Genomic DNA, 27,604 nt, shown 5'->3' on the forward strand with positions numbered 1-27,604 from the left:
CTTTTGTCTTTGTCTTGTTTGTTCATGTGTTTTGTTTTGCGATTCCACATATAAGTGAAACTATACAGTACTTGTCTTTCTCCGTCTGACTTATTTCATTTAGCATAATACCCTTTAGGTCAATCCATGTTGTTGCAAATGGCAAGATTTCATTCTTTTTATGCCTGGGTAATATTCCATTATGTATACCACATATACCACATCTTCTTTATTTGTTCATCTATTAATGGGCATATAGGTTGCTTTCATATCTCAGCTATTGTAAATAAAGCTGTAATGAACATAGGGGTGCAGATATCTTTTTGAACTGGTGTGTTTGTTTTTTTTTTCAGATAAATACTGCTGGATTTGTGGGATAGAACTGCTGGATTGTATGATGATTCTATTTTTAATTTTTTGAGGGCCCTCCACACTGTTTTCCATTGTGACTGTACCAATTTACATTCCCACCAACAGTGCACAGGGGTTCTCTTTCCTCCACAACCTCACCAACACTTATTTGTTGTCTTTTTGATACTGGCCATTCGGATAGTTGTGAAGTGATACTGCACTATGTTTTTGATTTGCATTTCCCTGATGATGTGTCATGGTGAACATCTTTTATGAGCCTACTGACCATCTGAGACGTCTTCTTTGGAAAAATGCCTGTTCAGAATCTCTGCCAACATTTTTTTGTTCATGCTATGCAACATGCGAACTGAACCCATGCCTTCCGCAGTGGAAGCAGAGTCTTAACCAGTGGGCTACCAGGGAAGTCCCCCTCTGCCTACTTTTTAAGCTAGTTGTACAGTCTGTTTGTTTTTTTGATGTGGAGTTGTGTGCATTCTTTATCTATTTTGGGAATTAACCTCTTATCAAATATATCATAATATCCTCTCTCATTCAGTAGGTGGTCTTTTCATTTTGTTGACAGTTCCCTTGTGATTTTTAGTTTGATGCATTTTTGCTTTAGTTTATTTTTGTTTTTGCATTTGCTTATTTTTGTTTGTGTTTCCTTTGCCTTAGCAGACATACCAAAAAAGTATTGCTAAGGTCAATGTCAAAGAGCATGCGTGCATGCTAAGTCACTTCAGTCATGCCCAACTCTTTGCGACCCTATAGGCCACAGCCTGCCAGGCTTCTCTGTCCATGAGATTCTCCAGGCATGAATACTGGAGTGAGTTGCCACGCCCTCCCCCAAGGGATCTTCCCGACCCAGGGACCAAACCCACATCTCTTACGTCTTCTGCATTGGCAGGCAGATTATTTACCACTATTGTCACCTGGGAAGTCAAAGGAGCATACTGCCTATGTTTTCTTTTAGAAGACATATGGTTTCAGATCTTACATCTAATGCTTTAATCCATTTATTTTTATACATGGTGTGAGGAAGTAGTCCAATATGATTTTTTTTTGCATGTAGCTGTCATTTTCCCAACATTATTTATTAAAGAGGCTGTCTTTTGCTTGTTGTATATTCTTGCTTCTTGCATCATAGAGTAAATGACCATATGAGTTTATTTCTGGGCTCCCAGTTTTATTCCACTGATCTGTGTGTCTGTTTTTGTGCCACTAACATATTGCTTTGATTTCTATAGCTTTGTAGTAGAGTTTGAAACTAGGGCATGTGATATCTCCAGCTTTGTTCTTCTTTCTCAAGATTGTTTTGGCTATTCATGGTTCCACACAAGTTTTAGAACTATTTTTTCTAGTTCTGTGAAAAATGCCTTTGGTATTTTGAGAGGAATTACATTGAATATTGATAGGAATTACATTGTAGGTTGCTTTGGGTAGTATGGTCATTTTAATAATATTAATTCTTTCAATTCATAAGCATGGTGTATCTTTCCCATCTGTGTTGTCTTCAATTTCTTTCATCAGTACATTATAGTTTTCTGAGTACAGGTATTTCACATTCTTAGTTAGATTTATTCCTAGGTATTTTATTTTTTGATGCAATTGTAAGTGGGATTGTTTTCTTTCTGATGGTTCATTGTTCGTGTATGGAAAAGCAATATATTTCTGAATATTAGTTTTGTATCCTGCAATTTTATTCACTGATGAGTTCTACTAGATTTTTGGTGGCATCTTGAGGGTTTTCCATGTACAGCATTACATCGTCTGCAAACAGTGGCAGTTGTACTTCTTTCTTTCCAATTTGAATTCTTTTTCTTTTTCCTAATTTGATTGCAGTAGCTAGGACTTTGAATACTATGTTGAATAAAAGTGGTGAGAATGGGTATCTCTGCATTCTTCCTGATATTAAGGAAAATACTTTCAGTTTTTCACTGTTGAGGATGATGTGAGTTGTGGGCTTGTCATATGTAGCCTTTATTATGTTGAGGTATGTTCTTGCTATACCCAATTTTCTGAGAGGGTTTTTTTAAATTGTAAATGTATGTTGAATTTTGTCAAAAGCTTTTTTTGCATCTACGTGATTTTTATTCTTCAATTTGTGAATGTGGTGTATCACATGGATTGATTTTTGGCTACTGAACCATTCTTGCATCTCTGGGATAAATCCCTCTTGATCATGGTGTATGATCCTTTTAAAGTATGGCTGAATTTGTTTACTAAAATTTTATTGAGGATATATGATTTTTTTAAGATGTTGATCTCTTAATTTCAATCACATTTTGTCAATCTTACATTTTTACTCCTCTTCCCCCAGCACACATATTTAATGCTTTTCCTTTCAATACTTTAAATATATCATGCCATTCCTTCTGGCCCGCAGAGTTTCTGCTGAAAGTGATCTGAGAGCTTTATGAAAGTTCCCTTGTATGTAACGTTGATTTTCCCTTGCTGCTTTTAGTATTCTCTCTTTAATTTTTGCCTTTTTAATTATAAAGTGTCTTAGTGTAGTCCTCTTTAGGGTGATCTTGATTGGGACTCTCTTTGCTTCTTGGACATGGATGTGTTTCTTTTCCTTGGTTAGGGAAGTTTTCAACTATTATGTTCTCTGACCCTTTCTCTTCTTCTGTGGCTCCTACAATGTGAATGTTAGTATGCTTGATATTGCCCTAGAGGTCTCTTAAACTGTCCCTATATTTTAAAATTCTTTTTACTGTTCAGGTTGAGTGATTTCCACTACTCTGTCTTCCAGTTTGCTGATCTGTTCCTCTGTATCATCTGATCTACTGTTGATTAGCTCTAGTGTATTTTTATTTCATTTATTATATTCTTCAACTGTGTTTGTTTTTTCTTTATATTTTCTAACTCTTAGAAGCTTCTGATTACTCACTGTGTTCATCCATTCTTCTCCCAAGTTCTTTTAACATCATTATGATCATTACTTTGAACTGTTTGTAAGACATATTGCTTATCTCCATTCCACTTAGTTATTCTTCTGGGGTTTTACCTTATTCCTTCATTCAGAACATATTCTCTGTCACTTCATTTTGCCTAATTCTCTGTTTTTATTTCTTTGTATATGGTTTGTTGTATTTTTAAGTTCTAGGATTTCCACTCTACTGTTTACAGTTCTCTGACAAGAGTTCTCAATCTTGCCTTTTATATCCATGTTCCTACAAATAACTTAAGCATTAAATAAGTACAATCCCCCTCCATGAGCCCTTTCCTTTCCATAAAAGTCCAGCTATGCCCTAATAAGTATGACTCTGTGAGATAAGAACTTGAAGGAATTGTGTGCTATGCTACTTCTTCATTTCTAAAATTTCCCTTAATAAACCCTATATTTGCATTGTGTGGCATAGTAGTATGTATATGTTCGTGCCCCTTTGTATAGTAAGGATGGAATGTGATAATTCCTTAATAGTGTTTTGGTATGCTTGCCAATAATACTCTTATATCCCACTGCTTAATTGACATTATGCTTTCTAAATTATTTTGAGTTGTATAAATATAAATTATTTCTCAAAAGATGAATTTTATTAAATGTGCTGGAAAAATCTAACTTTTGAAGTTTCAAAATGAGGATAAGGTCCTGAAATATGACCATGTCAAAAAGTCCTTGTTTCCTGTTTAAGCAGTTTCACTTTAGCTGAAACTACAACTAGTAACTTTTTGAAAATTAATAATCAATCATGAATGGAAAAAGCCTTGTAGTTTTATACTGTTTCTCATTTTACAAGTGAGGGAACCAAAGAAAGGTCATACATGTATATCCAAACTGAAACTTTTAAAGAGGAAAATGGTTATCAAAGAGGAGCTATCAAAATAATAATTTCCCTTATTTTATCATCATCTTTGTTTTGAATTGGCACTTTCATTTTTCATGAAAAGAAATAAAAACTACACTTCTGAAGAAGAGAAACAGGTCCTCAAACTATTTTTATTTGAAGGCTGAGATTTATAACTTTTATATTTTATTTTTCTTAGACTAAAGATTTGTATTTTAGGAACAGGTAGTCCCTTCCTCTGACCACCAGTTAAAGTGACATTAACGTTCCTTATAGGAATATAACTATGAACAATACCTTGGATTTTTATGATGTCTTGTTCTTCTCTCAAGCGCAGCACTCATAGTATACTCACAAGAAGTGTATCAAACAAAAGAAAGTAATAGATAGGATCTTCTCCTACTAAATCTGCTAAAATGCATTTAGTATCAATTATTATAACACAGCAATGAAGTCATATATGATCTTGCTTATGTTGCAAACTTTGAAAACACGCTTTTAAAATCCTAAAATGCTAAGCAGGTTTGTGATCTTATAATATGATCTGTTAGCATTGTATGTGGGTCCCGAAAAAAGAACCAAGAAGTCTTAAAAGCATAATCACTAATTCTACAATTAATATTTCACTAAGAATTAACTGAGAGTCAGGGGTGGTGGGAGAAGGAGGAGGCGGCAGCGGTGAATCTTTTATAAATGGCGCCGAAGCAGGACCCGAAGCCTAAATTCCAGGAGGGTGAGAGAGTGCTGTGCTTTCATGGGCCTCTTCTGTATGAAGCAAAGTGTGTAAAAGTTGCCATAAAGGATAAACAGGTCAAATACTTCATCCATTACAGTGGCTGGAATAAAAATTGGGATGAATGGGTTCCAGAAAGCAGAGTACTCAAGTACGTGGATACCAATTTACAAAAACAGAGAGAACTTCAAAAAGCCAATCAGGAGCAGTATGCAGAGGGGAAGATGCGAGGGGCTGCCCCTGGAAAGAAGACTGCTGGGCTACAACAAAAAAATATTGAAGTGAAGACGAAAAAGAACAAACAAAAGACACCTGGAAATGGAGATGGTGGCAGCACTAGTGAAACACCTCAGCCTCCTCGCAAGAAAAGGGCTCGAGTAGATCCTACTGTTGAAAATGAGGAAACATTTATGAGCAGAGTTGAAGTTAAAGTCAAGATTCCTGAAGAACTGAAGCCATGGCTTGTTGATGACTGGGACTTAATTACCCGGCAAAAGCAGCTCTTCTATCTTCCCACCAAGAAGAACGTGGATTCCATCCTAGAGGATTATGCAAATTAAAAGAAATCGCGAGGAAACACAGATAATAAGGAGTATGCAGTCAATGAGGTTGTGGCCGGGATAAAGGAATACTTCAATGTGATGTTGGGCACTCAACTGCTCTACAAATTTGAGAGGCCGCAGTACGCTGAGATCCTTGCGGACCACCCTGATGCACCCATGTCCCAGGTGTACGGGGCGCCACATCTCCTGAGACTGTTTGTACGAATTGGAGCAATGTTGGCGTATACACCTCTGGATGAGAAGAGCCTTGCTTTATTACTGAATTATCTTCATGATTTCCTAAAATACCTGGCAAAGAACTCTGCAACTTTATTTAGTGCCAGTGATTATGAAGTGGCTCCCCCAGAGTACCATCGGAAAGCCGTGTGAGGTGCGTGCACCCACCCATGTTTGATCTCTGTAAACACCTTTTTGTTTCTTAGTCCTTCTCTTGTACAAACAATGTACTTTGGAAATGTTCATGTATAACAAAATTGATGTTTGTTTTCTGTTTGATTTTAAACAGAGAAAATAATAGGAGTTACAGCTCCTTTTTTTTCCTTTTTTTCATTTCAAAGTTGCTACCAGTGTATTCAGTGATGGACAACAGAGAGACATACTGTAGAGTGTTTTATTGCTTCGTTGACAAAGCTGCTTTTGAACGCTGGTGGTTTCTATTCCTTTGACACTACGCACTTTTATAATATGTGTTAATGCTATATGACAGAATGCTCTGATTCCTAGTGCCAAAGGTTCAATTCAGTGTATATAACTGAACACTCATCCATTTGTGCTCCCCCCTTTTTTTTTATGGTGCTTAAAGTAAAGAGCCCATCCTTTGCGAGTCATCCATCCATGTTGTTCCTTAGGCATTTTATCTTTGCTCAGATTGTTGAAGAACGGTGGCTTGTTTCATGGTTTTTGTATTTGTGTCTAATGCACGTTTTAACATGATAGACGCAATGCATTGTGTAGCTACAGTTTTCTGGAAAAGTTAATCTTTTAGAAATTGTTTTTCAGATCTTCAATAAATTTTTTCTTTAAATTTCAAAAAAAAAAACCAAACAAACAAAAAAAAGAATTAACTGAATAACCATGTTCTTAGCAGAAAATTAACCTATGCATTGCTGAACAAAAGTAATATAAAATAGTACAGGTTAAAAGTAGCTTATAAGCCATTAGAGACTTCAAAAAAATCACTAAACCATGCATGAAAAAATTATTATACAGCTTATCATGCCCTGGAGATCAGTCCTGGGTGTTCATTGGAAGGACTGATGCTGAAGCTGAAACTTCAATACTTTTGCCACCTCATGCGAAGAGTTGACTCATTGGAAAAGACCCTGATGCTGGGAGGGATTGGGGGCAGGAGGAGAAGAGGATGGCAGAGGATGAGATGGCTGGATGGCATCACCAACTCGAAGAGCATGAGTTTGAGTAAACTCTGGGAGTTGGTGATGGACAGAGGCCTGGCGTGCTGTGATTCATGGGATCGCAAAGAGTTGGACACGACTGAGCGACTGAATTGAACGGAACTGAACTGAATATAAAGTGTTCATTTTGTGATATAATAAAGACCACTCAAGTTCACTGTGGATGAGAAGAATAAGTATTTTATTCTCCCAGTGACCAGAAATTTTATGACTGTAATTTAGGGCCCCATACTATCTGAAGCACCGTCATCTTCCTAGCTTTACCTTCCAATCTTCCCCTTCATGAATCCTGTGCTCCAGCCAAACACTGGCCTTACCCCACATGCTTTGCTTACATCCTTCTCTTCACTTGCAATGAATCATCTCTGCTTCTAATTTTACAGCCTTCAGAGAGCAGTTCATACATCAGCCTCTCCATGTAGCTGTCAATGGTTCTTCAGGACAAAAGTAATTTTCTTCCTCTGAAATTCTAGAATCCTCATGTAATCTTCTTCTATGACATTTACCATCATACATTAGAGTTATTTTTCATATATCTTAGCTACTCTACAAGGCTGTAAACTACCTGTGAGCAGGGATCATATCATTTAGAAATTCTTTCAGGAGCTCTCCTGCTGTGAAGTCTTTTCAAAACATTCTTCAAGCTAGGCTCCAACAGTATGTGAACTGTAAACTTCCAGATGTTCAAGCTGGATTTAGAAAAGGCAGAGGAACCAGAGGTCAAATTGCCAACATCTGTTGGATCATCCAAAAAGCAAGAGAGTTCCAGAAAAACATCTATTCCTGCTTTATTGACTATGCCAAAGCCTATGACTGTGTGGATCACAATAAACTGTGGAAAATTCTGAAAGAGATGGGAATACCAGACCACCTGACCTGTCTCTTGAGAAATCTATATGCAGGTCAGGAAGCAACAGTTAGAACTGGACATGAACAACAGACTGGTTCCAAATCAGGGAAGGAGTATGTCAAGGCTGTATATTGTCACCCTGCTTATTTAACTTACACGCAGAGTACATCATGAGAAATGCTAGGCTGGATGAAGTACTAGCTGGCATCAAGATTGCTGGAAGAAACATCAATAACCTCAGATATGCAGATGACACTACCCTTATGGCAGAAAGTGAAGAAGAACTAAAGAGCATCTTGATGAAAGTGAAAGAGGAGAGTGAGAAAGTTCACTTAAAACTCAATATTCAGAAAACTAAGATCATGGCATCTGGTCTCATCACTTCATAGCAAATAGATGGGGAAACAGTGTCAGACTTTATTTTTTGGGGCTCCAAAATCACTGCAGATGGTGACTGCAGACATGAAATTAAAAGATGCTTGCTCCTTGGAAGAAAATTTATGACCAACCTAGGCAGCATATTAAAAAGCAGAGACATTATTTTGCCAACAAAGGTCCGTATAGTCAAAGCTATGGTTTTTCCAGTAGCCATGTACGGATGTAAGATTTGGACTATAAAGAAAGCTGAGCACCAAAGAATTGATGTTTTTGAACTGTGGTGTTGGAGGAGACTCTTGAGAGTCCCTTGGACTGCAAGGAGATCCAACCAGTCAATCCTAAAGGAGATCAGTCCTGAATGTTCATTGGAAGGACTGATGTTGAAGCTGAAACTCCAATACTTTGGCCACCTGATGTGAAGAGCTGACTCATTTGAAAAGAACTTGATGTTGGGAAAGAAGGCAGGAGGAGAAGGGGATGACAGAGGATGAGGTGGTTGGATGGCATCTGACTCAATGGACGTGAGTTTGAGTAAACTCCAGGAGTTGGAGATGGACAGGGAAGCCTGGTGCTGCAGTCCATGGGGTCGCAAAGAATCAGACACGACTGAGCAACTGAAGTGAATAACAACTGAAACCACGATAAAACCTTTGGAATAATCACAGCTGATCCTTAGTAAAAATGCAACTCAAAATGATGGGTATTAGGAGGCTCAAGAGGAAGGAGATATATATGTATATACTTATAGCTGATTTGCATTGTCGTATAGCAGAAACCAACACAATGTTGTAAAGCAATTATCCTCCAACTAACAATAAAGAAAAAAATTTTAAATAATGGGAATTATTAGATAGGAGTCTGCTATGAGGGATGGTTAACTTGCCTTAGGCATCAGTCTGTTTTACAGAGAAATCAGGGCACTTTGGTTACACCAGCCAATTAGGTTTAATGGAAAGTAACTTTAAAAAGCTCATATTTCTTTCTGTTTCATTTCTAGTTTCCACTCATCTATACCCATGAAATTTCTGTTTTAGATAATTTCAAAACTATGAAACGTTCACTTTCAACTGATTTCACATTGAAGCCCAAGGTCAAGATTCATTCATCCAACTATTTATTGAGCTACAATTATGTACTAATTGCTATGTTAGACACGATTTTTTTTTTTTTTTTTTTTTTACAGCAAGACAACCATTTGGTGCAAATTTTAAAAGATCTTTACAGTCACTTTGGATGAACCCATTTGGTCTGAGCTATAGATTTACAGCAGAACTGTAAGTTAACATTTTCTTATTTTGCTCTCTTGAAATCTAAGATGATTTCAATGTTGCCACTAGAGGAAGCTCAACAGTAACGCAAGTGAGGTGCTTGCCTCAGTCCTCACCTTTATACGAGCACCACTAGACAACATCAGCATTCCCCAGCGTAGCCTGAGAACACTCAGCGTGTGACTGTTTTCCTGCTTCATCTACACAAGTGTGTATGAGTAAACTCTAGTCACATCTTTTCAGCTTCTTTAAAGGAGTCTTTCAATCTGTAAAATATCTTAAAATATATGATAGCAATTTATTTCAACTTATTAGCTGGGACACTAATTTCTCATTCCAGGTGTTCCTTTCCATATGGAAGGACATCTATTAGTGTAACACTCCTTCCTAGCTAGCTTCCCTCTGTCTCTTCCCCAATTCTACTCTGTAAATTCTACTATTAAATACACAAGGTAGGTTCTTATGTGGAGAAGCCTGTACCTTTTCAGAGATGATGACTAGGTATATAAATCCATTCATTTCTGAGATTTGGTATTAGAAAGCACATCGGTGTCCTACACCTAAGCCACATTCTTTGACATTAGCTTTATCAGTAATAAAGTTGATGTTTTGATCTCTCTCTGCTATTCCTTTGATTACTTACCACTTGTTTCAGATCTTAGGCAGGGAAAAGAGGTAATTATACTTGCCAAAGTCCAATATAAATAAATGAACACATGTACTGCAGTTGGTAAAGCCCAAAGGACATCACTGGACAGCAAGAACAGATATGACAGCTAACCTATATGCTTGTCAGTATTCACCATAAACTGATGTGGGGACCTATCAGACAGAGAAATTCGCCAGTCAGAACTCAGCAACACAATACCCTGACGGCACAGCCATCCCCTTCACAAGCACACAGGCATGTGTCTCTTTATAAGAACAAGCTTTAAGAACTTTGTAACTATAATAGTTGACACAACGCTTTATAAGCAACACAGATAAATTTTTTAAATGTGCTATCCATGGTCAATGATAAATAATGGTACAGCCATGGCAAAAAAAAAAAGTCCATAGATGGAAAGAATAAAGATTGACAATATGACTCAGATTATGCAAAAAAGAGGAAAAAAAAACAGTAGTCATGTACAGATGTGAGAGTTGGACCATAAAGAAGGCTGAGCAATGAAGAATTGATGCGTTCGGACTGTGGTGTTGGAGAAGACTCTCGAGAGTCCCTTGGACAGCAAGGAGATCAAACCAGCCAATCCTAAAGGAAATCAGTCCTGAATATTCATTGGAAGGACTGATGCTGAAGCTGAAGCTCCAGTATTTTGGCCACCTGATGTGAAGAGCTGACTTGTTAGAAAAGACTCTGATGCTGGGAAAGATGGAGGGCAACAGAAGAGGGTGACCGAAGATGAGATGGTTGACTGGCATCATTGACATAATGAATATGAGTTTGAGCAAACTCTGGGAGCTAGTGAAGGACAGGGAAGCCTGGTGTGCTGCAGTTCATGGGGTTGCAAAGAGTTGGACACAATTTAGCAACTAAGCAACAACAACAATGCAAAAAGATACTAGCTGGTATTCTTAAATACCTCAGGTTACTCTGGTTTAGGGCCATGTTAGCTCTGAGACTAATTCTGCTGCCACCAGTTAACAGGAAGAAGGAAACCTGGATTCTAGTGCTTGCTTGGATGCTTACCAAGTGTCTTGATTTTCAGCATGTAAACAAAACAAAGTCTCTATCTCAGGTTGCTTAGATTTTATCAGAGGGGAAGACAGAGAATGAACAAATGTTAGGTGGTGATAAATGCTATGAAGAAAATAAAACAGGATAAATGGGATAGAGGGCAATGGTTATGATTTGGAATGCTATATTACATATAGAAGGTGGTCAAGGATGACCTCACAATGAAAGAGATATTTGAGCAGAGATTTGAAGGCAGTGAGCATGCAAATATTAACTGTAGGAGAAAGAGCAGAGCAAACAACAGCATTAAAGTTGCTAAGATGCGATCGCTTGTCAAACATGAACAGTAAAAATGGGAATGTATTGGAGTATAGCAAGCAGAAGGAGAGATGAGGTCAGAAAAGTATGCAGGAGTCAGTTCACTTGAGTTTAGAGTCCACAGAGTTTCAATTTCACTCCAATGGACTGTCAGCCCTGCCATCTTCTAGCAACTCAGAGATGGGCAGCTACTCAGGCTGGTTAAGGTTCATTTATCCTCCTACCCTTCCTCAAGCAGGAATTTGAATCTTAAGCAGAGTGACTAGAATGGCACCTGGGCCAGATACTCAGTCTTTCTTGTTCCCTGGACTCCACCCAGCACTCTCTTGGCTCCTGCCGGGTTCTCCAGTCTACCTGTGAGCTCTTTAAAGTTCTTCTAATAGATTCCATTTTCTGTTGGCATACAAAAAGTTGTTTCTTTGCTCACTATGAGAGATGGCTAACTTTCTACTGCTCTTGAGGGGCTTACAGAGAAGTCCCCATTTTCCAGCCTCCCTTGAGGTAGCTGTGGCTGGTGGCAGCCAAGTCATGGAGTTCTAGTCAATGGAAAGTAAGCCCTAGTAACGTAGGCCATTTCTAAGCAGGATTGCTAAGATCTCCCAGGAGTGATCCTCTGCAGTTTTTCCCATGCACAGCTTGAAGCATGGCAACCTTAAAAGCCACATACTGAAGAAATCAGAGCTATAAGAGCTAAGGTGCCTCAGTCCCCGAGTCACTACTTGGAGGAGAGCTGCCTAACCAGGAATACCTGCAGTGCACTTTTAATTGAGCTCAGGAGGAACTTTTATCACACTAAGTCACTGAGATCTGGTTTGTTACAGCAGCCAGAGCTATCTTATCTAATACCTCTTATCTAAACCCTAACTACACCTCTCGGTCATCATTAAACACTTCACTCCAACATTAAACATCTGTACTACTTGGCATAGAAAATATTTTTTGAGATATACAGAAATATAAAGTTAATTTTTATTACACAAGTAAATGAAAATACTCTCATCATTAAAAATTAATCTAACATTGATAGACAAAAAGTCTCCCATAACTACCACAAAACCCCTATTCCAGTCCTATAACCAGAGATAATGCACTTAATCAGTAACATTTTGCAGATAAAACAAAAACTGAGCCTAGTAAAATAAATAACGGAAATTTCACTTTTAAATTCTAACAGGTACTCATACTGTGCAAAGTAATAGGAATCTTAGAAGAGTAATAGAATGTCTATCTGCTACTGGGAGGTGTTACAGGACCCATCAGAACAATGAAATTATAGAAGTCACTTATCTGCCCAGAGTTAACGGAGTAATCTGAATTTTGGAGTGAGTAATCAATTGAGAGTCCCTTGGAGTGCAAGGAGATCCAACCAGTCCATCCTAAAGGAGATCAGTCCTGGGTATTCATTGGAAGGACTGATGCTGAAGCTGAAACTCCAGTACTTTGGCCACCTCATGCGAAGAGTTGACTCATTGGAAAAGACCCTGATGCTGGGAGGGATTGGGGGCAGGAAGAGAAGGGGACAACAGAGGATGAGACGGCTGGATGGCATCACCAACTCAATGGGCATGAGTTTGAGTAAACTCCGGGAGTTGGTGATGGACAGGGAGGCCTGGCGTGCTGCGATTCATGGGGTCGCAAAGAGTCGGACACGACTGAGCGACTGAACTGAACTGAACTGAATCAATTTATAAAAACATAAGGAGGATCTACCCAGCCAGAGTCTGGCCAAGAGCTGGGGGTTATGTCTCAACTGAACAAACTACAGGCAGACATTCATTTGAATCCCCCAAAGAGAAATATAAAAACTCATCCACTAAATTCTCCATTATTTTAGAAAACAAAGGGCAAAAGATGCCAGGTCTAGAGAACCAAAATAAATGACCTATGGTGTGACAGGGCTAGTTCACAGCTTAGTGCCTACTTCAGAGCAAAACGTGGGCAAGTCAATTATTTGTGGTCTTGGGAACTCCTCAATGGTGGGAGTTCCTTAGTGGCACCATTGACATTTTTGGGGTACATGTGTTGGGGGGCTAGCCTGTGTGCTGAGGATGTGTAGCGGTATCCCTGGCCTCTACCTACTAGATGCCAATAGCATCCCACCTCTAATTTCAACAACCAAAAATGTCTTCAGAATGACACTAGTTGAGAACCACTGGTATAGGCAGACCTAAGAGTGAAACAGAAAATAAATAATCAACTACAGGCAACACTAACCTTGGCTGAGGATATAAAGGAAAAACCATGGAGGTTAAGAACATTCCATATTCTGGGATTCCCAGCTGAGGGGTTAAACACAGGTTTAGCTCTTTAGCACTAGAATTCTTCAACAGCTACTGAGTATTAGCACAGAACAGAAACTGTGCCCCACCAGCCACTGCTGACAGATTCCTGTGAGGGTTGAGTGGTGGTTACTAAGAGACAGAGCACTTCATCTGAACAGAATATGTCAGGCTGAGATCTTTTTAAAATAAACCAGTGAGTCAGGACAGACTTCTCCCCTGCTGTTCGGCAGACTTTTTTTTTTTTTTTTTACTACAATTATAACTCCATAAAAGCAGAGAGGATGACAGCTAATTGGTCCAATAAGTAGGAAAAGCTGGTCACGTTTCCTCATTTCCTTAGTGATCCTTCTGAAATTTTTCTTAAGTTTGCAACAGAGCAAGAACCATTAGATTGTGGCCTTGAAAATAAAAGTAATACATGTAAAACTAAAATTCAGCTCCTCTATTAAATGAAATGAGGGTTTGTCCACAGGCCTAGAATTTAATGGCAATATTTTTCTTTTCTCTGTTGTTTTCTTAAAAGGAAGTAACAGTAATAAAATACACAAAAGCCTCACTCCAGCAGATGTTAGTGACCTTTGCTGACAAAGGTCCGTCTAGTTAAAGCTATGGATTTTCCAGTAGTCATGTGTGGATGTGAGAGTTGGACTATAAAGAAAGCTGAGCACCAAAGAATTGATGCTTTTGAACTGTGGTGCTGGAGAAGACTCTTGAGAGTCCCTTGGACTGCAAGGAGATCAAACCAGTCCATCCTAAAGGAAATCAACCCTGAATATTCATCGGAAGGACTGATGCTGAAGCTGAAGCTCCAATACTTTGGCCACCTGATGCAAAGAACTGACTTATTGGGAGAGACTCTGACACTGGGAAAGACTGAAGGCAGGAGGAGAAGGGGACAACAGAGAATGAGATGGTTGGATGGCATCACCGACTCAATGGACATGAGTTTGAGCAAGCTCTGGGAGTTGCTGATGGACAAGGAAGCCTGGCATGATGCAGTCCATGGGGTCACAAAGAGTCAGACACGACTGAGTGACTGAACTGAACTGAAGTGAGATGAGCAGGACTAGGTAAAAATCCTCCGAGCTCTGGAGATTCCAGGGGAGAAGACTTCTGCCCGTGTCAGCAGAGAGGCTTTGCAGCCAGTGGGCTGGCTGTCCTGGAGCTGTGTGGATGAATCTCACAGAGCGACACTCCCAGAAGCTTATGGAGGGTGCCTACCACCCAAGGCAGACCGTCATAAACAATACTGTGTGCTGCCAGTAGTGAAAGTCGCTCAGTCGTGTCCGCCTCTGCGACCCCATGGTCTACACAGTCCATGGGATTCTCCAGGCCAGAATACTGGGGTGGGTAACCTATCTCTTCTCCAGGGGATCTTCCCAACCCAGGGATCAAATCCAGCTCTCCCACATTGCAGGCGGACTCTTTACCAGCTGAGCCCCCAGGGAATCAGAGGAGCACAAGAGGGAGGAGGGAGAGCAGCCAGACCAGAACACTCTGACTCAGCGACAACCACACACCTCCTATTTAACTCCCGAGGGCTCCTCCGTGGACTTCTGACCTAGCCCCCAAACTAATGCTGCCAATAATTCCTCACGGAAAATTAATCATGACATTACAGTGAAGGACAAATCTTTAGACACTTTCTGCTAGTTTCTGCAAGTGTGGTATTAGGGAGTCTGTTCTTTCGTGCACAAAGAAAATGTTTAGAAAATTTTTCAATCTCCATTTTTCTTTATTCTCAAATCAATGATCTATAAAGGCTGTGTGGGATGCTTTACCTGTTTTAAAAATGCATTTTTAATTTCCCTCTCCAATGCAGCCTCAACACTGGAGAACTGCAATCTGAAAGATTCAGCTCTCAAGAACACAGTTTATGAAATCTGCTCATAAAATCTACATTGATAACTAAACTTTGTGTCTCTCCTTTTCAAGTTTCCAAGCAATTATCTGGGCATTCTACATTCTTACACTCTTCTCCTTTTAGTGGTTATTACACTTTAATAAACTCTGTCATATTAGGTTGGCGGTAGGGTACCTGGTTCCTAGAAAGTGGAAAACACGCCAGCAGCAGCCTGATGAGAACTGGGAGGTGAAGACCTGTCTGACAGTCTCGTCATCAGGCTCAAACACCACCATGAGGAAGACACAAGGAGCCTTTCACATACACCAAAATGTGGACGGTAAGACCAACACCATATACAGAGTGAAGTAAGTCAGAAAAACAAATATCCTATATTAACACACATATATATGTGGAATCTAGAAAAATGGTACTGATGAATCTATTTGCAAGACAGGAATAGAGATGAAGACACAGAGAATGAACTTGTGGATGCCGGGGGGCAGAGAGGGTGGGACGAACTGAGAGTAGCATTGACGTATATACACTACCACGTGTAAACCAGATAACTAGGGGGAAGGTGCGGTATATCAGAGGAGTCCACCCTGGCGCTCTGTGATGACCCCGAGCAGTGGGGCAGGGTAGGAGGTGGGAGGGAGTTTCAGGAGGGAGGGGACTGTGTACACCTGTGGCTGACTCATGTCCATGTATGGCAGGAACCTACACAACACTGTAACTCAATTATCCTCCAATTAAAAAAAAACAAAACCAACCCCATAAAAGGAAGTCTCTCAAATTCCAGAGGGAAAAATTGAATACGATTCCTGTTGATATATATTCTACATTCTCACAAGAGAATTAAAGTGGAAATGCAAACGTCTTAGGATTACATGGAGAACAAGTTTGACCTTGAGGACGCTCTGAAATGGACCACACTTTGAGAACCACTGTCATGGAGCCTCCTAGTTAATGGTTAAGCTAGCATTCCACCACAGGATATAATACTTTATCCAACACCATGTCGTTGAACATTTGGACTGTTTCCGAGTCTCTGCCATTACAAAAGAAGCTACAACAAACACTCTTATGACAGCCCCTTCTGCACATTTGTTTCCTTAGTGTTAACACCTCAGGAAGTAGAATTTGAGGATCAAAACCAGTTATTTTTTCAGACTTTTTATACACATTGCCGGTGTTCCCTCCAGAAAGGTTTATTAATTTGCATCCCTATCAACACTGTGGACCATGTGAATCCCGTCCTGAGGGTTGTTTTTAGAAAATCAAAATGTGACTGAGCTGGCTGTTAGCAAGCTCCCTCTTAGATGAAATATAATACTTGAGATTTCTTGGAGTTCTCTGCTCACAGAGTACTTCTCTGATGATTCTACTGCGGTGTTATTTACTGCCACTTTGAATTAGTACGTTAGTATTCCCATGTAATACTTCCACTTGACAATAGGTTTCTTGAGACAGAAGCCACACCGCATTATCACAGAATACACCACAGTGCCACACACATGGGGCAGGGACTGTACTGGGCAATCGTGGAAAGAACGCTTTTCACCTCAGCAGACAGACCTGGGCTTAAATCGTGGCCTCCCCACTTACGAGCTGTGAGAGCCGGGGCAAGTGACTTCCCTGTCCTTCCCTGAGCCTTAAGGTCATCATGGTAACAGCGAGACTAACACGCACTTCATAAGGCAGCTGTGTTGAAATGCTATGTGTAAAATGCATTAGACCACACCAGGCAAAAACAGATGTTCCATACGTTTGTTTTCTCCCTTTCCCTTTCCAATGTTGAATTAACCTTGTGAAATCCGAACTTCGAGGAGCTGCACATTTACTTTGATTTCTGAATAAGGCTAAAATTAAGACAGACAGACAGCAGCTCGTTAATGATTACCTCTGGAAAGTGTAACTAAGCAAAACTGACGCGCTTTCTAATTATCCTCCCCTGCATCACTCAATCGCTACTCGGTCTCCGAGTCAGTCAAGACCTAGAAGCGTGTACAAGACCTAAGGCAGATCCCACCCAGCCCCTAAACAAAACAGAAATGTAAAAGGAAATCCTTTTTAGTGCCAGAATGCTACTTCTCTGATCACACCCAAACCTGACTTTGGAGAAAAGCCATTCACAAAGTTATGCTGAAAGAGCTGGGCCAACTGTGCGTCTCGGTGACTGTGGGGACGTCACCCCAAGACCTCTTCTGGTCCAAAGCTGACACTTATTGCAGTGGGGCTTTAGGACTAGAATATGTTAATGTGACCTTGACATGTATCCAAATACGAACAAGAAAGCTTTGACATTTTCTCATAACCTGATTAGGGAAATTGAGAAAAGACCCTGGTGAGACAGGTGCAGTTCAGGTTGACGTTCACTCCTGGTTTTACCTCAAAATTTAAACAAAGCACAAGTCAAGGAGAGTTATTTGTGCATCTGGGCGTGCACCCTAACTAAGGTGTGGGGTAAGGAGTGCTCTCTGGGGACTAGCATTGCTAGAGATGGCAGTACCAACCCAAGAGAATACTCAAGCCAAGAGGTCCTGACAACTTATACTGAAGGGAGGGAAGGGGAACTGACACTTGTTCACGCTCTGCTCTGTTCCAGGCCCGTGTGATTTCCCTGTGCGTTTATATTCTCATTTACCCCATCCCCACACACATTTACATTGTGTAGAGTCTGAAGCTCAAAGAGGTCAAGTGGTTCTCAGCAGTATATTCCGGAGAACTATGCGTGCTCGGGCATTAACAACTCCAGGGCAGACACAGAGAAACTGAGTCTCTGATGCTTGAGGTCAAACCGAGATCGTTCAAGAACTTTTTGTATCAGTCCCTGAATGCTATTGCTGCTGCTGCTAAGTCGCTTCAGTTGTGTCTGACTCTGTGTGACCCCACAGACAGCAGCCCACCAGGCTCCTCTGTCCACAGGATTCTCCAGGCAAGAATACTGGAGTGGGTTGCCATTTCCTTCTCCCAGTACCTGAATGGTATATGCTAAAGTTGGTGTTAGTTCATCACAAACCTCTCTTCAGGTATATAACTCTGTGTTCAGTAGACCTTAAAATACTGGCAATGGGAAGACATGTGGATAGGAAGGATTATTGCCTTTAGATCTGAGATGGGTTTTAAAAAAACATGCTGGTGGTCATGATACGCCAATGACAGCTTTGGGTTTCAGTAGTATGGCTATCAATACTCAAAGGAGTCCTGATGGCGAGAAAAGAGTATTTCTGGGACTGTGGGTCATGACTCCACCTTTACACGTTTTTCCGACTAGCCCTGAGGAAGAGCACATGTGTAGCCAAAGTCTGTAGGGGGACAAGGCTGTTAGAAGTGCTAAGAGGTGAGGGACTATCAGGTTAAGAAGCAAACGCCCTCAAGCTAGCTTAAATAGAAGGGGTTTATCTTTAGGAAACAGAGGCGTGTCATGAAGTCGCAGGGCAGGCAGGAGAGGTGTCCAGGCCTCACAGGGAAGAGGAGACAGGACAGCCAGCAGGAACCAAGGGAACTCCTCGTGTCTCTGTCTCTGTGTGTGTGTCTCCCTCCCCGTCAGCACAGCTGCTTCCGTCTGGCTCAACACAGCTACCACCAAACGGCACAGCAGGTCCAGGGTCTACAGGGTAATCTTGGAGTTCTTAATTCCTTGTTACAAACAGCTCTTCCCCGAGGAGATTAGGAGACACACCAAAAACAAAAGCAGAGGCTCCTGGCTTTCTGAAAACGTGTTTCATTGCTTCTCGCTCTTCCCATCTCTAGATTCCAGAGAACAAAGAGACAGGGAGGGGAAAACTGACACGATCTCCCTGCTGGCTGTTGGCCTAGCCTGCCTTGATGAAGGACGGAGCCCTCATGGGTAACAAACACGCTCAAACAGCTTTCGCTCTCTGACAGATAAGTAGACGACAACCTGTGAAAGTGAAGTCCAAGTGAAGTCGCTCAGTTGTATCTGACTCTTTGCGACCCCATGGACTGTAGCCCCACCAGGCTCCTCTGTCCGTGGAATTCGCCAGGCAAGAATATTGGAGTGGGTAGCCATTCCCTTCTCCAGGGGAGCTTCCCAACCCAGGGATTGAACCCGGGTCTCCTGCATTGCAGGTAGATTCTTTAATATCTGAACCACCAGGGAAGCACATATTGGAGACAATAAGGTGTACTCACAGAATTCTGAGTCAGTCATTCTTTGTGGGTGCTCTATTTTGGGTGGATTGTTTTAAGGTTTTAGAAACTCATTGGGGTGATCCTGTATTCAGAGACCTAGCCTTCCTCTCTGTAAAGGGTCGCCTCAAAATCCATCCTCTATACAGAAGTCCTTCCTCATCCACAGTCTCCCTTTCTATGTTTCAGCTACCCACAGTCACTGGTGGTCCAAAAATATCAAAAGGAAAATTTCAGAATTGAGTTTCCAACTGCATACCATTCAGAGCAGCATGATCAAATTTTGCAGCACCCTGCTCCATCCCACCCCACGCAGACATCATTTGCTCCTGATGCCCAACCGCCAACATCACCCCAGCTCCATGACCCAGGACCACCCAAAGCCGACGATGCTCCTTCTGACATAGTGTCGGGTCTAGAGTAGCCTCCATCACAGTGTCAGAGCATCTACATCCCTTTGTCTCACGTCACAGGCACTTTACCATCTCACAGGACCACAAGAAGAGTGAATGTAATGCAGTAAGACACTTTGAGATTGCCACCCCCAGAGAGTCCAGGAGCCCCAGCGAAAGATCCTGCCGGGCGCTACGGAGATCCCTCAGGCCACAACACAGCCTGACACAGCCAAATAAGGGAATACGCTTGTTTTTAAAAAAGGTATTTTGAGAAAGAGATCACATTCACACAACTTATTACAGTATGTTGTTGTAACTGTTCTGTTTGTGTTATTATTGTTAATCTCTTACTGTGCCTAATTTATAAATTAAACTTTAATGTACATATGTGTATACAGAAAAAAACATAGCATGTAATAGGGTTCAGTACTATCTGTGATTTCAGGGAACCACTGTGGGTCATGGAAAATATCCCCTGTGTACAAGAATGGACTACTATACTGTGGCTCCCTGCCCCAACAGATAGCTTTATTTATTTAGCATTAAATATCTTTTTTTTTTTCTGCATACCATCCCAGACACCAAATTATGCTTAGCAATTTTAGCTAATGTTCTTCTTGGACAGCTTACAAACGTACATTTAAAATCTTTCTTTTTGACTAACAGAAAAATAAACTAATAATCTTCAAAAACATAACAACCAATATTCTATGACAAAATATTTAAAAGATCAAAATAACATCAAATAGACCTCCAAAAAAGTTGAGACCTGTCTTCAAACCCTTCTCTTCAAAAACTAGCTAAACAGAATCTGCGTCTCCATTTCTAAATTACCAGAAAAGAGAATCTGACATTACTTGAGTCTCATTTCTCCCCCTGACCAGGATCAGAGTAGCCCATCTTGTGAGTTGGAACACAACTGTCCAGACGAGGACACCTAGAAGTCAGTCCTTCTAAATTAATTAGAAGGTAATTAATTTTCTGATAATAGTAAACAGATAGTTAACAGATTTTAATAGGGCTTTGAGACCCCAAAGTAGAGATGCCAAGGTAGCAACATAGGCCATGCTAAGGCCTAAATGATAGACACGTTTGTTTTTATCATAAAATGGAAAAGTTTAAAGCTAGAATAAACAGGGGTAGTCAGATTCAGCTGATACTGAATGGAAAAAGGTCAGTTCAGTTCAGTTCAGTCGTTCAGTCGTGTCCGACTCTTTGCGACCCCATGGACTACAGCATGCCAGGCTTCCTTGTCCATCACCAACTCCTGGAGTTTATTCAAACTCATGTCCATTGAATCGGTGATGCCATCCAACCATCTCATCCTCTGTCATCCCCTTCTCCTCCTGCCCTCAATCTTTCCCAGCATCAGGGTCTTTTCAAATGAGTCAGCTCTTCGCAACAGGTGGCTAAAGTACTGGAGTTTCAGCTTCAGCATCAGTCCTTCCAACGAATATTCAGGACTGATTTCCCTTAGGATGGATTCTATACAGTCAGCAAAATCAAGACCGAGAGCTGACTGTGGCTCAGATCATGAACTCCTTATTGCCAAATTCAGACTTAAATTGAGGAAAGTAGAGAAAACCACCAGATCATTCAGATATGACCTAAATCAAATCCCTTACGATTATACAGTGGGAAGTGAGAAATAGATTTAAGGGACTAGGTCTGATAGAGTGCCTGATGAATTATGGACGGAGGTTCGTGACATTGTACAGGAGACAGGGATCAAGACCATCCCCAAGAAAAAAGAAATGCAGAGGTGAGAGCTGGGGCCATATGGAGCTGCTGGGATGGAAGCAGCAACAGTATAAACCATGACATCTGGTGCCCAACAGTAATGACAACTGCTTCCTTACCAGAAAACTCTTTTAAAACAAACAACAGCTTTATTGTGATAAAACTCACGTACCATACAATTCACCCACTTAAAGTGTGTAATTCATTGGCTTTTAGTATATTCACAGAGTTGTGCAACCATAACCACAATCAAGTTTAAACATTTACATTACCTTAAAATTAACCCCGCATCCCTTAAGTATCATCCTATAATTCCTCCCTGATCTCCCTCTACGGAACCTCTAACCTACTTTCTGTCTCCAAAGATTTGCCTATTCTGGACATTTCACATAAATGGAATTATACAATCTGTGATCCTTTGTGTCTGCCTCCTTTCACACAGCATACTGTTTTCAAAGTTCATGTTCCATGTTTTATCAAAACTCAGTATTTTATTCCTTTTTATGGTTGAATAACATTCCATTGATGAATATACCACATTTTCTTTATTCATTCAATAGTTGATGAGCATTTCAGGTATTTGCACTTTTTGACCATTATGAATCTGCTGCTAGGAGCACTTATGTACAAGTTTTTATGTGGACATATGAGAACACTTCATATGTATCTAGAAGTGGAATTGCTGGGTCATATGGTAACTCTACGTGTAACTGTTTAAGGAACTGCCAGATTGTTTTCCAAAGCAGTTGCACCATGTTGCATTATGCATTTTGCATATGGGGATTCTGATTTTTCCATATTCTCATCAACACTTGTTATTATTTATCTTTTTGACTACAGTCACTCAAGCAGGTATGAAGTAGTACCTTACTGTGGTTCTGATTTGTATTTCCCTGATAGCTAATGATGGTGAGCATCTTTCCATGTGCTTATTTGTATATCTTCCTTGGAGAACTGTTGATTCAGATCCTTTGCCCATTTTTAAGCTGGATTATTTGTCTTTTTTGTAATTATGTTATATAGTTCACTGGATCAGTTTTAAGGCATGCTTTATAGGTCGTTCCTGAATACCTAAACCTACTTTTCCATAGTTCTTATGATTCTGTGAGCTACCAATACTCTTCGAATAAAACCATTTTCTCCTTAAATCTGTCATAGGTAATTTCTATTGCAACTGAAAACCTTGACTGACAGACTCTGGAACCCAAGGCAGCACCCTCACCTAGAGAAAATCACTTACTTAAGGCTCTGCTTACGTAAGGCACTTGTTCAGTGGCAGTATTGTTACTAAAGCTTGGGTTTCTGAATTCATGATTTTAAATTCTTAAACTATGCAAACTCAGTTCCACGGCAATTTAGGGGATTGACAAGTGGAAATTTTAGCAGGCTGAGCGGCAAGTAGGAACTGGAGCAAAGAGAAACAGAATCACCTTAAGAAGTGGCTGCCATTTCTTGCCATTTTCCACCAAGATAAAGTAGATTGTTGAATATTGTAAGTTATTCAGATGATAAGGCCCTGACTGATGCTGGCAGTCCTCTGCCTTGGTCCTGCATCTCCCTGTCAACAATCTAGGTTGCTATCCAGGGATTCCATGAGGATTTTCCTTCAAAGCATCAAATATGTAAATAAAACAAGAGTCCTGATTCTGTCAGCCTGAAACAGGAGAGAAGAGGGCAGGGCACAATCTTTAAAAGAATGACATAGCCCTTGAGGATGCAACATAAACTGGTTATACCCAACTAGGTCCAAGATGGAGAAAGATTCGACTCCCAGTAGATCTTGAGCCTCATTATATGCTCATTGTAATACATTAACACATTAAATGACACACTCATCAATGCCATGGCAGTTTCAAGGCTGACCATAAAAGGCCAAAGAGTGGATGGTGGCCCAAATCCTGGAAATCTCCACCCCTTCTCCCAGATAGCTAGAATAATCCTCCCACTCATTAGCCTATGAAATTATCCAACCCCAAAAAACCAACCGCCCCATATCTCACCTTTGAGATGCACTGCATTCTGTCTATGGACTGTGTATCTCTAAATGAATCTACTTCTTACCTATCACTTTGTGTCTCGATGAATTCCTTCTGTACTGAGACAATGCACCTGAACTTCAGCAAGTCCGGAGACCAAGTGTGTGATCTCAGCGAAAGACAGGGGTTCAAATCCCAATCTGAGTTTTGTCTGGGCTTGAGTCCCGACCCACAGGTTCAAGCCCCAATGTGAGTTGCACAGTTTTAGGCCAACTGAACTACACATCTGGCTATCAGGCAATTTTAGTTCAGATATCAACACTGCTAACTTTGTGTACGCTTTCTCCCCATCCCCATGCCTCTCTTGTATCCTGGAATCTCTAAGGACTCAAGGGAATAAGAGTATCACCCCCTCTCAGGGCCGCAGGTGATCTGAGGCCTCGAGTCTGGAGGAAGCTGCCTTCTGCAGCCATGCCGTCAGCTCTCTCCTCTGAGCAGGACAGACGGGGCACAGCCACAGTGCCAGTCCACATTCAGCGCCCGCTCACTCCTCTTCTAAGCACTCACTTCCCCTTCCTGGCCCCCTCTCCTCCCAGGAGATCTCTTAGAGTCTACAAGTGAAGGGATTTGTCCCGAAGGGAATTCAACCTAAAATAGATGCTATCAACTTTCTCAAACACATTTGCATTTCTACACCATTAACCTCTCCTATTGACTTTCATTTTCCAAATTCAGAGCCCACTCTCATTTCTCCTTCTCCATGCCCCAGTTTTGGCACCTAAGAACAAGATGCTCGACACCTACAGGGTATCCATCTGAGAGGAGGAAACCTGAGATCCTGGAGTAAAACATTTTGTTGTGCAAACCACTCGCCTAACACCATTTCTTAAGCACCTGCTGTGTGCCTGACACTTTGCTCTAGATGCTGGAAAAGCAGCAGAGAAGAGAAGCAAGACCCCTGCCCTCATGTAGCTTCCACTCTAGTGGTGGCAAAACCCAACAAATACACAAAAAGATACCACTCAGACAGTGATAGGTGCCATGAAGAGGAATGTGAAATAGTGAACGACGGGATGGCAAAAGATGTGAAGACAGCCCGCTAGGCAGGCTATCTAGCGTGCTGCCTCTTTAAGAAAGGGGCATTTGCGCTGATGTGGATTTGGGGAAGAAGGGTCCCAGGAAGAGAAAACAGCAAGTTCCAGGATGCAGGACCAGGCTGAGGACAGCACACAGGCGGTTCAGAAAGAAGCCAGCGTGGCTGGAATGCAGTGAACGTAGAGGAAGGGTACAAGATGAGCCAGAAGCAAGCAGGTCAGATAGGCCTTGGAAGCTACGGGGTTCCAAGAGAGGTTATCTTGCCCCAAGTCACATGGTTGATAAATGGCAGAGCCAGAATGTAAACCAGGTCTTTTCAACCATATCAAGTGTTTTTGCATTGTAATCTGGGTTATGCCCAAAATGGTGCTGGAAGAAGAGACAAGTTACTGAAGTCCCTCATGGAGATCCCAAAACTCTAAGAAAACAGACTGTTGTCTCACTCTCTCTCCTCATTCTGTCTTGAAAAAAAAAAATACTAGATATGAAAATTTCAGAGTGTATCATGCTAAATCAAATACAAATTCTGTCTTTTAAACAAAGAATCTGAATTTTATAGATATCATAAGTAAACATCTATTAAACATTTATCATATGATCCCATAGAGCATGCAGCAAAGTTATTTTGGTGTTGCTATGTCTGACCTTATGAAAATTCAAGCACACAGGATTGCCTAACATCTATTTTTAAACGTAAGACCTACTCTCCCTATTACATATTAGGAAACTTAATATAGCTGAGGTGCTAGTTAGGAGTAGCTACTACATAGATTATCTGGGACTTTCGTGCTTTGCTTTTAAAAGGAGAAATAAATTGAAATAAATATTTTTAAAAAGTAAATTTATACACTAACAAAAAAAGAAATTGGCGAATACAAACAGATGTGTGTACAGTCTTGAGATAAGCACTGAACTCATAAGAGTTCCAGCACTGGCTCTGCCAATAGACTAGGGTCATAATCCTAGTATACTTATTAGCCATCTGACGTTAGGTAAATTACTCAAAATTTCTCAGTTTCCCTTTTCTCGTCCATCAAATGGGGGTGAAAACAATACCTCTATCACAGAGCTACTGTGGAAATAACCCACACTAACAAGTGACCATGCATGGAACAGACTATCTATTCCTTGAGTTGATGTTGGTTTCCCTTCCTTCTCTGGGTCTCTTGTTCACTCATCAGAAGCATAAACAGGTCAGGGAAATGGTGCTAAAGTCCTGTCTAGCATAAGTATCAGCAGCAGCCAGGCTTTCCTGCAGTATTTGGACCACAGGGCAATGACACCTTCTGCTATAGGCAGATAGAGAAGTTGCTGTCTTCTCAAGATGACTTGGAGCCTGACAGAAAACTCCCAGGGCAATGAGCAGGGAGGCTTCAGAGACTAGGACTTGAAGGACCAGTATCCTATCAGAATCCTGCCTCTGCGCTCCAGGCCCAATTCATTTTACCAACACATTCACTTGTGAAAGTATTTGTTTAATGTCTGCCCTCTCCAGAGACCAAATTCTAAAGGTTAGGAACTCTGTTTTCTTCACTCTTCCAGTTGTTGTCATTGTTGTTGTTCAGTCACCAAGTCAGGTCTGACTCTCTGTACCCCATGGACTGCAGCTCACCAGGCTTCCTGGAGCTTCACTACCTCCCTGAGTTTGCTCAGATCTGAGTTTTCTCAGATTCATGTCCATTGAGTCAGTGATGCCATCCAACCATCTCATCCTAAGTCATCCCCTACTTCTCCTGGCTTTAATCTTCCCCAGCATCAGGGTCTTTTCCAATGAGCCAGTTCTTCACATCAGGTGGCCGAAGTATTGGAGTTTCAGCTTTAGCATCAGTCCCTCCAATCAATATTCAGTGTTTATTTCCTTTAGGATCGATTGGTTTGATCTCCTTGCCGTCTAAGGGACTCTCAAGAGTCTTCTCCAAAACCATTCCAGGTCTAATTTACTTTGTTTAGCACACAATAGGCCCTCAAAAATTATTTGTTGAATGAATAAGCCTTTTCTTACAGTAAATACATTTCTGAAATTCAAGGTGCCTCAAATTTGGCAAAGCTACACTGTGGCATTGCTGCTCCTGCATCCATTTTGTTCCAAGTGGCCTGAAGGGGCCTTAAACTGGTAAGAACCTCCTCATGCAAGAACATGCCCTGGAGACAGTCCTCAGAGTAAATTTCTGATATTACTTTCCCAACAGTTCTTGTGATCAATCATCACCCCCTCCTTCCAGGGCCTGCTCCTTATGCACACCTTAGAAAAGACCCCTGTGAAGTTAACCAAAATCCCATTCATTTTGGTTTAAATTCACAGCTCCAACCTTAGCCCAAGAACCCAAACCATTCTACCCAAACCACAAAGGCATGGACCTCGGATTCTGCCTCTATCTCTACCTTGACCTCCCCATGTGGTCCCTTGAGGTATGCCATGCACTTCCTCCTCTAGTTTGATTTCTCTTGCAGTTTTTTTTGCTGAACTGCTGCTCATCATCCAGCACTGTATATTCCGCTTAATAAATGTCAATTTTACAAATTCATAACAGGAGGAAATTGATTTCATTTACAACTCAACAATTTTAAGTGCCTTAGTGAACTCAGCCAATAAGAAGAAATTTGTGATCAATGAAACTTTCTGCTTAGCTGTGGATTTTTTTTTTTTTTTTTTTTGTAAAAAGAAGTTTACCCAAACTAAGAAAATACAGTAGTGGCTCCATGAGAGGGCTTTGAGTGTTTAGCGTTTGGCAGCATCAATTAATGTTCCCATATATCTTAGACTTTATCAGACCAGGACGTGGAATTTTGGAACTGA

At 40.9% G+C, this 27,604-nt stretch overlaps 1 protein-coding gene and 1 pseudogene across 2 annotated transcripts in view; one reads left to right on the forward strand and one right to left on the reverse strand.

The window, feature by feature from the left end:
- CMYA5 (cardiomyopathy associated 5) overlaps nucleotides 1-27,604 on the reverse strand; it is a 106,730-nt gene that overhangs the window by 71,541 nt on the left and 7,585 nt on the right. The window lies entirely within an intron of this gene.
- On the forward strand, nucleotides 4,769-6,456 carry LOC122704870 (annotated as a pseudogene). Its single transcript, XR_006343963.1, has one exon. The product of XR_006343963.1 is annotated as a mortality factor 4-like protein 1 (transcript).

This window comes from Cervus elaphus, chromosome 12 (assembly GCF_910594005.1).
Source record: "Cervus elaphus chromosome 12, mCerEla1.1, whole genome shotgun sequence".
Classification (NCBI taxonomy): Eukaryota; Metazoa; Chordata; class Mammalia; order Artiodactyla; family Cervidae; genus Cervus; species Cervus elaphus.